The following is a 10,086-nucleotide window of genomic DNA, read 5'->3' as shown; positions in this document are numbered from 1 at the left end:
CATTCTTCTTAGGCCCAAATCTCTCCCTCTATTGTTACTTTAGACATGCATGCCTTCAGTTACTTCCCAACCTTGATATTCCTTCAGGAACTTCCTGCCCTTGATCCCATTCTCTTGGATCCTGGACTCTGGCTCCACCTTATCTTCCTTAGACTTCCCCTTAGGACCATCCCAAAAGCCCCCCACCAGTCACCCCAGACAACCCCTCAATCTTTCCCACAATCTTTTATGTATTTAAATCCAATCCTGCCTTCAAAAGGCGCTCAGATTCTTTAGGAGTCTAGCCTATGGCGGGGCTGCTGGAGGATCTGGCCAGTGTAGCTGGTCCCTAATAAACTTTGTCTTTTTCTTTGGCTAAGAAGGCTTGAGTCGAATTCTTTCGGCAGGACCCGGTGCGTCAATATTTTGGGGTGTTGAGCACCCCTCTGATGAGGGCACAGTCTCTGGGAACCCCTTGAGCCCTTGAATTCTCCTTGAATCTTCCCACTCGACCTGGCCTTGGCCTGAGGCTATAACCATTAAGCCCAAATGTCTACCTTGCCCAGTCCTCTATTGTCCAGCTGTTTCCCACCCTTAATCCTGTTTCCCATCCTTAATCCTGATCAAAATATCTATACCCTAGCTCTGTTACCCTAGCCCTTTATGGTCTGTCATTTCCATATAGCCTTCAGCTATTTTCCCCACCCTGGAGTCAGACCTCATCCTTAAGTCCCTCCCTAGACCCCTCCTCTGCTCACCCCAGACCACCCCTCAATCCCTCCCACAACCTTTGTGTATATAATCTCCATCTTGCCTCCATGAAGGTGGTCAGATCCAATCTAGCTCAGATTGGTCTGGCCTGCTTTCCTTACAGGCGTCGCAAGGGGTGGGATTTCTTGGGGCAGGCCAATGTGGCTAACTCTTAATAAACTTTATCTTTTCCCTTGGCTGAGAAAGCTTGAGTCAAATTCTTTCGGCAGGACCCGGTGTGTCGGTACTTTGGGGTGTCGAGCACCTCTCACCCCAAACCCTCATCACTATGACATTTAGCATAGTGCCTTGTACATGGTGGACATTTAATTAATGTCTAAGTGTATGAGGGAAATAATAGTTCTGCTATACTCTATCCTAATAAAGGCTATATTTGAAGTAGAAAAGCTATAGAGGTAATCTATGGCCTGTGCCTCCCCACCCCCAAAGAAAGATTCTAGGGTCATTCAAAGTGGATCTGACTCTGGGACCTTAACCTTTAAATGACTAACTTCCCTTCTTTTAGCTTGTTATAGCCACTGAATTTTTAATTTATGATATTATAAAATTATGAAATGGGAGTAGGCAAGCTCAGTTCTTTGGGTACTTGCCAAGAAAGTCCATGACTGGCAACAGGAAATGGGGCAACAAACACATTTAATATGGCACAGAGACAAGCAGTGAAAAGTGGGGAGGGATGCAGAGAGGATGGATAGTGAAGGGAGGCAGAATGGGGAAGGGGATGAGGAAGAGCAGAGGCAGAGAATGTCACAACATTGTGGATTAGAGTTGGGAGCAGGGGGCAGCACAGGTCAGATGGAGATGGAAAAGGGCTGGAGGAGAGGGAGGAGTTTAAGGTCTTATTTTTATAGTGTTTTGGGGGAAAACTTTTATCGTGGGGTTAGTTCATTAACATATCCAGACTATCTCAAAGATAATCTGTGAAACTTCAAAGACAACGTGTCCATATCATCAAAGTTATCACCATCTTTTTGATGTTCTGCTGGTCTGGATTTTGTTGGAATTTATACATCATAGGAATAGAACCCTTGACAGCAGCGCCTATATGGTTTCCCCTGACTTTGCATATATTACCAGGTCTTTGCTAACTATATCTTAAAATGTGTAAATTATGCTCCTTTGGTCTTTGGAAGAATACACAAGGGAAAAGGCAAGTGAATCCTCAGACTGAGACATATTTTGAGGCACAGCCTATCAGGGAATTTGTTTTGCTGGACTATACATATCTAGGATGAGTTTTATTTTTTGTTAGTTCATTGTTGTTCAATTGGGGAGAGTGGGGCACAGTGAGAGGGAGAAATTATAAATATAATACATGTTTTTAAAAGACCTCCAGAGTCACAATCACCTACCCTTCCCCCGTAAATCAATTTCAAATCTATTTTCCCCAATTTGTTTTACCTTTCCATTTTTTGACATACGTTTTCTTGGCTGAAGTCTCAGTATTTCTCAGAGCTCTTCCCTTCCCCCACTCTACCCTCTATTGCTCAGATGCCAGATGTTTATTCTGCCCCTAATCTCAGCCCCTGTTGGAAATAACCAAGTTGTCTTCTCTGATACTTTGTTCCACTTCCTATTTCCCAGCAGTCACTAGGTAAGGATACAGACATTCACACCAGTTCAAAGAGCAGAACATTATCAGCTATAAACCTTCTGGTGGGATGGTGGACCAGTGCCATTGCTCCCTAAACATCTACCAGGCCTCACCATCTGCCTGGCCAGTGCCTTGCAGACTTACTGCTATCTGACCTGCATCGAAGCCTCCCATTAGAGTTTTCTTCCCTAATTAGAATGTGAGCTCTTTGAGAGCTGGGACTGCCTTGCTGTTCTAGTTGTATCCTCAGCCCTTATCTGTACTTGGCACAGAATAAGTACTTAATAAATGCTTCTTCTATTTCATTTCTCTGCAAGTCTTACTCCTTAATCCCCTTTGATCATTTGACCCTGCTCGTTATCTTTCAATCCTATCTCACAGAATTCAAAATTTTCTTCTTCATAATGAGCTTGAATCCTTCTCTCTTGTTTCTTCTCCCACAATCTCCTACAGAAGTTATTCTTTCCCTGTAGAAACTGCTTTTGACAGGCAAAGAGGAGGGAGTCTGTTCCAGTGTGACAGAAGACATACTTCGGGAGATGGAGAAAACACGACACAAGGCATGTTCACAGAACTAAGAGTAAATTCCTTATATATCCAAGGTTTGGGACCATGAATAGATTCCTTGTACTAGTCATGAAGAAATCTAGCCTTAAATCATTCAAAACATTATCAAGTCATCTGAAACGAGTGGAATGTATTCATCTTTATTGCCTGGGCTAGTTGGTCCAAAATGCCCTTAATGGCTGGACATTGACTAAGCATGGAGAAAAGAAGATGGCACAACACCCCAGATTTGAAACAAATGGAAGCTATGAAATGGAAAAAGGGAGGGAAATCTTTGTGGTACGTAAGATCGAGGGTGATAGTCCGTTTTTGGCCAAATGACCAAGGCATCCCCAGGTCTCCAAGACGGACTCCGTCCATTCAAATGGTTACAAAGCTGGATGATAAGGGTTTTGATGTTGTAGTTCAATGGAGTCCGCTATTTTTGAATTTCAAAATTAAATTTCATTTCAAATTAAATTAAATTTAAAATAAGAATATTTTTGATGTATAAAGTAAGGCAGCATAAGTGTCATAGCTTCCATCAAAGCAGCTTCCTCTTCTCTCCGAAGTATCAGGGAGTAACTGTCCTCCCATGCAGGGTTCCCCCAGTACCTGGGGCGGTGGGAGCCCCCGCTTCCACAAAAGGGGTCCTTACAATGAAGGCTGGGAGAGCCCGAGGTCACTGGGGAGGGGAGACTACTACGGGTCACAGTGGTGTTTCTCTCTGCTTCCCAGTGACGCTCGTCCAGGTAACTTTTTGAAATAATTTTTTTTTTTAATAGGTGAAAGTGCGCTGGGCCGGAGTTAAGTTTCTCGGGTCATCTGTGACCCCAGGTAAGAGGCTTACCTTCTCTGCGACTCAGTTTCCTCCTTTGTAAAATTCAACGGAACAAGCATTTAAGAAGCGCTCTCGGGCAGGGCCAGAGAAGGCATCGGGGATTCTGGGGATTCGTTCCCGCTAGAGTCAGCCCTGGGGGGCGAACGGGGCACCGGACCTGGCCTAGGAAGGGGTGGGCCCACGTAGGCCAGGGCCCTGGAACCCGGGCGGCCGAACCGGGCTCCCAAGGTTCCTTCCGGCGCCGAGGCCGCGGCCCCTGAACAGGCCCCAGGGCCACAAGGCGCGCTAAAGTGACTTACTGTATTTATTTGAATCTTCTAGTATCTAGAAGTATCTAGAAAAGATCCACGAACCTAAGGTAGAACCGAGGGGCGGGGCAGGGTGAGAGGGGCGGGGAGGAAGGGGGCTGGGACGACGCGGCCCCGCCCTCACGATCGGTCTCACCTGTCGAATGCCCCGCCTGGCCGGGCCGAGCGGAACTCGCGCAGCCAGGAATCGCCTACAAATGCCTGCCCGAACCCATCATGGCGGGCAAAGCGCCAGTCTCTCGCCACGGGACTTGGGTCCCGGCAGAGGAGCCAATCCGAGGGCGGGAGATGCGTAAAGGCACCACCCCCTCCCTGTAGGACGTGAGGCGAGGTGGCCTGGCAGCCATTTTTGATTCGGGCGGAAGTGGCCGACAGAACCCGAGCGCGGGGGATAGGCTTAGAAGTAGTAGGAGGAAAAGCCTCCGGAGATAGCTTTCGGGGCGGAGGCCTGATCTAGAATAACCGTCTCTGCCGGCCACGGTGAGGGACAGCGGGACGGCGCTCGTCCTCGCGCTGGGCGCCACCGTCCGAGGGCCGGCGCCGCTCTAGCGCGGTTCCGGGCGCTGCCGCTCGCTGGTGGAGTCGGAGGGACGGAGGCCGGCGTTCTGTCCCGTTTCCGGGGGCGTCTCTATGGTGTCGGCTGGACCGAACCCTGGTCAGTGGGCACAGGGGACGCAGCCTGGTGGGGCCGGGAGAAGGTCAGGGGTCATAGGGGTCGTTGGTGGCGAAGCGGGGCTCGCCGGGAGCAGACACCCTCCGCCTCTTCGCGCTGTCTACCCCGCAGGTGAGGGGCCCTGCCCTCTGCCTCGCCTCGAAGTCGGAGTCGGGAGCGCCCGGGCCGAGCCGGGGGGCGGGACGTGGGTCGGAAGGTCCCGGAGGGGCGCACGTGACGGGGCTGGACTCGGGGTCTGGGGGAGCACTCCCGCCTGAGCGCGGGCCGCCCCCACCCCGGACCCGCAGCTTCGCGCTCCCCAGTCCGCGGACGAGTATGAAAGTTGTGCGCGGATACGGGCGCCCGCACGCCCGCACCTCCTCCCCGGAGGGAACCCCCGGAGGGGCTGGTTCTTCCAGCCAAACTGCCCCTGCCCGGTCCTTTGTGCCCGTCACTTTGGGGTGAGTTCAGCGTAAGGACAAAACACGTTCCATGCGGAAAACCGAGAATTGGAGTGGAGAGAAAGCGCGCCCCGGTCAGCTGAGCGAGTGACCCCGGCCTGGGCCGGTCTAGAAACCTGGGGGTGAACGGTTTGGGAAGCAGCGCAGTGGGAAAAGTTGGGGCAGCGCAGGACCTGGAGTCAGGGAGACCCGAATTCAAATGCGACCTCAGGCACTTATTAGCTGTGTGAGCTTGGGCCAGTCACTTAACCTATTTGCCTTAATCCACAGGAGAAAGCAATGGCAAATTTGTCTAGTCAAGAAACCCCACGGACAATGTCCTGTGGCCCAGGGTATCGCGTAGAGTCGGAACAACCAGAACAACCACAGTGACTAGTTAATCAGCCTACTAAAGTCGATTCAGAAATATTTCTGCCACTCACAGAGCTATAGATCAAGAAAACAACGTGATTGATAGGATAGTGACATACATAAAATTATTCTTTTTTAGAATTTGTCTAGTATTTTATCTAATCCTGCAGTGTCTCAGAATCCCATTAATATATAACTTTTGATTTAAGATTTTTCCTTAAGGAGTTACTGAGTATATGTATGCTAAAGGACTGGACCTGCCCTTGCTTCATTTGCAGATAATTTGACGGTCCACTTGGTGCTGCAAAGATAACAGACCCTGATGGAATTTGAATTTGGCATCACTCGTACTATTATTATAATACCACACAAAACAATTTGAACTCAAGTTTCTGGAAGACTAATTTTGAATTTTTGCTTCAAAGCAAAGTTCTAGAACTTATGTAGCACTTCAATCCTGGGAAGCAGGGGTTATTATTATCCCCATTTTATGGATGAGGAAACTGAGGCAAGTAGAGGTTAAGTGACTTGCCCAGGCAGAATTTGAATTCTAGTCTTCCTGACTCCAGGTCCAGTGCGCTATAGAATGCTAGAACTGTTGTCTATATTGGTTCCGAAGCTAGATTTTCACTCATTTTCTTTTTTTTGTCTTTGGCTTTTTCACAACAGTATTACTAATTCTGCTCATCAGCTTTATGGCAATTTATTATTGAGGCCAAGAATGTAAATTTAATGTCTCCTTTTGAGGAAGCTAGTCTGCCTGCCTTATTTTGAAGCCAATAAACTTTGTTTTGTTTGTTTGCTTTTCTGGAGCAATGAGAGAACTCTGATATGGAGCTTCCATAGAAGTTCAAGGGAAATGTGCTTATATTTGCAATCAATAATCTTGCCCTTTGCCTTCTGATATTCTTAACCAAAAGGTACACTTTTTAAAAAAGTACTGGTTTTCATTAACATTATCCAAACATCTCTCTATACAGGTGTCTGTAGTATGCAAAGCATTCCCATCATTGTTTTTAGGTATTTGTAGATAACAGGTTTTTTTTTCAACTATGGTAACAGGTAGTTTGCTTCGACTTTAGTATTCACTAGATACAGAAAAAGTTGCCCTTAGCTATGTAGCATTATCTGATCTAGGATGTTTTCGTCAGACTGCTGACATTAATGCTGGTTGACTTGGCAAAATATGAGTATGGCTTTTGCTATCAGTCAGTAAGCTCTAGTAAATGTTTGTTGATTGTTTAGTATCTGGTCATATTACCTAGCAAATTTTCCTTAGAGTAAAGTAAATGTTGCAGTGGATATGTGAATTCATCATCTGGACATTCACTTAATTGATGTAAATTAAAATGTCTTTCCCTTCTTTAGGACTCTTGTCCGTGTGTTCTATAAGTTGTACACATAGGGTCTGCCAAGGGGGAGGTACTTCCTCATTTTTGCTTGACTTCTTGATGATACTAGTGGAGGACAGAGGTTGTCTTATCAGTTATCACTCTTACCGTGTGACCAGTTCGTATTTTTTGAGCATAATTTCTTTAATGGCATCCTTTACTAAGCGTCTCAGTAATTCCTTGTTTGTAATATTTTGCAGCCTCCATGTACCTCTCCTTTGACATTTCAGCTATATTTATTTTCACTCCCATGCCTCACAGCCATACAAGAAGAAGAATAGAACAATATTGGTATTAAAAAGATGAGCCTTAGGTACAGAGGGGAGCTTGAGGTCCTTAAAAGTCAAGTCAGCAAGTTATTATTTATTCAATCATTTATTCATCTATTTATGCCATAAATAGTTTCTGCTCTCAAGTAGCTCACAGTCTAGGGAAACAGCATGTTAACAGTTATGTACAAACAAATTAACTACAGAAAAAATAAAAGATCCCATAGTGAAGGCACTAGCAGTAAGGGGGATACATGTATGTGAGTACAATTCCTTAAAGGCAAAATAAATATCTTCTGAGAAATGTGGACTTTTAAAAATACATATATATATATATTTAATTTTAAGAGAAATTTCAAAGGGTCTTGTACAAAAAGCATACTGTTTTTCAAAGACATTTTATTTTTGCTGTGCCTAATTAAAACTTAGTCAGATTGATTGCTAAAAATCATATACAAAGAGTAACACATTAAATCAATGATTATAGTTATTTGAATAACTGAGTATATTTATATATAGTGCCTTATGGCTTACCAAGTGCTGTACATACATATTTCCAGTTTTATCCTCCTAGCAACCCATGAGATAGTGGAAATATCCAGCAGGTTGGGTAGAATCCTCACCTTCTCTAAGGACATAGAATTGCACCACATGGGCAGCACTGGAAGAGGAAGTTTTTTGAGAATCCATTTGAGAATTGAGGAGGGAAACTGAGGCTAGGAGGTTGTTTCATTTAACCAAGTGGCAGAGCTGGGGCTTGAAGGCTCTTTGTACACGCTGCCACCCCCTCTCTAATCAGAGTTCATGGTATGATAGGAGTAGAAGTTAAAAGGACCTTGGCCAACCCCTTTATTTTTCCTTTTGAGAAAATGTAAGGCCTGTATATGACATTATTTCTCTGTGCTTTTGAATAGGCTGTGCCTAATGGAGTGAATGCACTCCTTGACCACCTTGTAGAATCACTGTTCTCCTCAGTCACTTGGCTATGTACTCTTCTAGGTACTGGGAACAGTCTGTCACAAAGAGCTTACAAGTGTAAAGAATAATACCAAGTAAGTAAAAGGTTGTTTGAGATATCAGGTAGAAAGGGGTGCTTGTGCTACTTCTTGAAGGAAGAGAGGAATTCTTTATAGCTGAGGTGAGGAGCGGAGTGCTTTCCAAATATAAGGAGATGGGAGGGCAAAGCTCTGGGAAATGAGGAGGAGGAGGCCAGTTTGGCTGGATCACCAACTTCAGGAGAGGGAGTAGCCACCAACAAGGAGGGAGACAGGTTGGGCAGGGTTTTGAAGGACTTCAAAAGGTAAACAGAGGTGTTTATATTTGATTCTTGCCTAAAGAGAATTTATTGAGTGGGGCAGTGTCTGGTCAGAACTGCATTTTAAAGAATATGACTTAGGCAGCCATATGCAGGATGGGCTGAAGTGGAGAACTGAAGCTATTGTAGTGATGAGAGTCTGAACAACCGAGGGCCAGTGTCAAATGAGAGGTGTTGTGGCGATTGAGACGGCGAGGTCTGGCAAATGATTGGGTAAGAGACTTGGAGAAATAGAGCTGGGGATAATGTCTAAGTTGAGAGACTGAGAAATGACTGCACCTTTGACAGAAATAGGGAAGTTTGGGAAGGGGCTAGGTTGGGACACAGATAAGTTATGTTTTGGATATGTTGAGTTTGGGATATTTCTAGAATACCCAGTGTGAAATGTTTACTAGTCGATTGATGATGCAGTAGAGGGGAAAGGCTGGGGCCAGTAGGCACTGGCACTGGCATGGAGATGATGATTAAGGCCTTGCATCTGAGGCCTATCTTGAATTCTCTTTCCCTTTAGTTTTTTAGTGCTTTCCTCTTCCACGCTGCCTTGTGTATATTTTACATTTATGTGGTTATGTGTTGTTCTCTCCAATAAAATATAAGCAACTTGAGGGCAAGGGTTGTTTAGTTTTTGTCTTTGTGTGTCCAATGCTTCACATATTAATATAAATTAAAATTAATATAAATTAAAATAATATAAAACTAAAAATGTTTGATGAATTAATGAGTGAGTGAATCAGGGGACTTCTCAGGATTTGAACCTAGGTCCTCAACTCCAAATCCAGAGTTCTTGACATTACAATGAGCTCAACTTTTGTTTTAAAGTCTTTAGAAATGACTTTAGTGGTTAGTTCCTGGTGTCTATCTTTGGACAACCACTGGTCCTGTGGTCACGGTACTTTCTCAGTGCTTGTGTTCTTAAAAGTCTGTTCTGAAATGCTGTCTTCTGTTGCTGGGATTTTCTTCCTCTTAGCCCCTTAAACTTAATTCTTTTCCTTGACCTTTCTTTATTTTAGGAAGGTACCATTGTGTGGCTAAGAGGTGTGACACTTCCAGGAATGGGGGAAGCTTATGAAAATGAATGGGGGCAGGAGGAGGACTGTCATTTGTAGGAAAAGAAGTCAGTCCTGTCTTGGGAAAGTTTTTTGTATATTTATGTGGTTTATTCCTCAGGTCTGACATGTTTTTCAGATAAGCATAATCAAGCAGAAGCATAGTTATCTGCTTATCATGACATGGCAAGAGGAAAGTGGTTTTTTGAGGGGGTAAGGGGATCCTACATAAGTTGTGGTCTAAAGAGATAGGAAAGTGGATGTTGCACATGACTAAAATAATGGGACTCTTTTATAGTAGCTTCTTGTGCCATACAATAATTAAAGAAATAAAATTCCTGGTAAATTGCACAGACATTTTGTTGCATTACTAACTATATATGATGGCCAGGGGAATTTTAATATTTTTAACACATAATTAGTACAGTTAGCATTTTGCCTGGCACATAGTACTTAGAAAATGTTTTGCTGGGGCAGCTAGGTGACTCAGTGAGTAGAGCACCGACCCTCGAGTCAGGAGGACCTGAGTTCAAATCTGGCCTCAGACACTTGACACACTTAA

At 44.8% G+C, this 10,086-nt stretch overlaps 1 protein-coding gene across 3 annotated transcripts in view; it reads left to right on the top strand.

Moving 5' to 3' along the window:
* The first annotated feature begins 4,390 nt into the window (after positions 1-4,390).
* SCYL3 (SCY1 like pseudokinase 3) overlaps positions 4,391-10,086 on the top strand; it is a 32,950-nt gene continuing 27,254 nt past the window's right edge. The window contains exon 1 of one of the 3 annotated variants that reach the window (XM_036753463.1): positions 4,391-4,694. The gene's annotated coding sequence lies outside the window, so the exon portion shown is untranslated. Of the gene's footprint in view, positions 4,824-4,984; positions 5,153-10,086 lie in introns of those variants that run through there. The other 2 variants (XM_036753464.1, XM_036753465.1) reach the window with 2 other exon arrangements.

This window comes from Trichosurus vulpecula, chromosome 4, assembly GCF_011100635.1.
Source record: "Trichosurus vulpecula isolate mTriVul1 chromosome 4, mTriVul1.pri, whole genome shotgun sequence".
NCBI classification, from domain to species: Eukaryota; Metazoa; Chordata; class Mammalia; order Diprotodontia; family Phalangeridae; genus Trichosurus; species Trichosurus vulpecula.
Note: the sequence above shows the minus strand (reverse complement) of the source record. Positions and strands in the feature narration are given on the sequence as shown.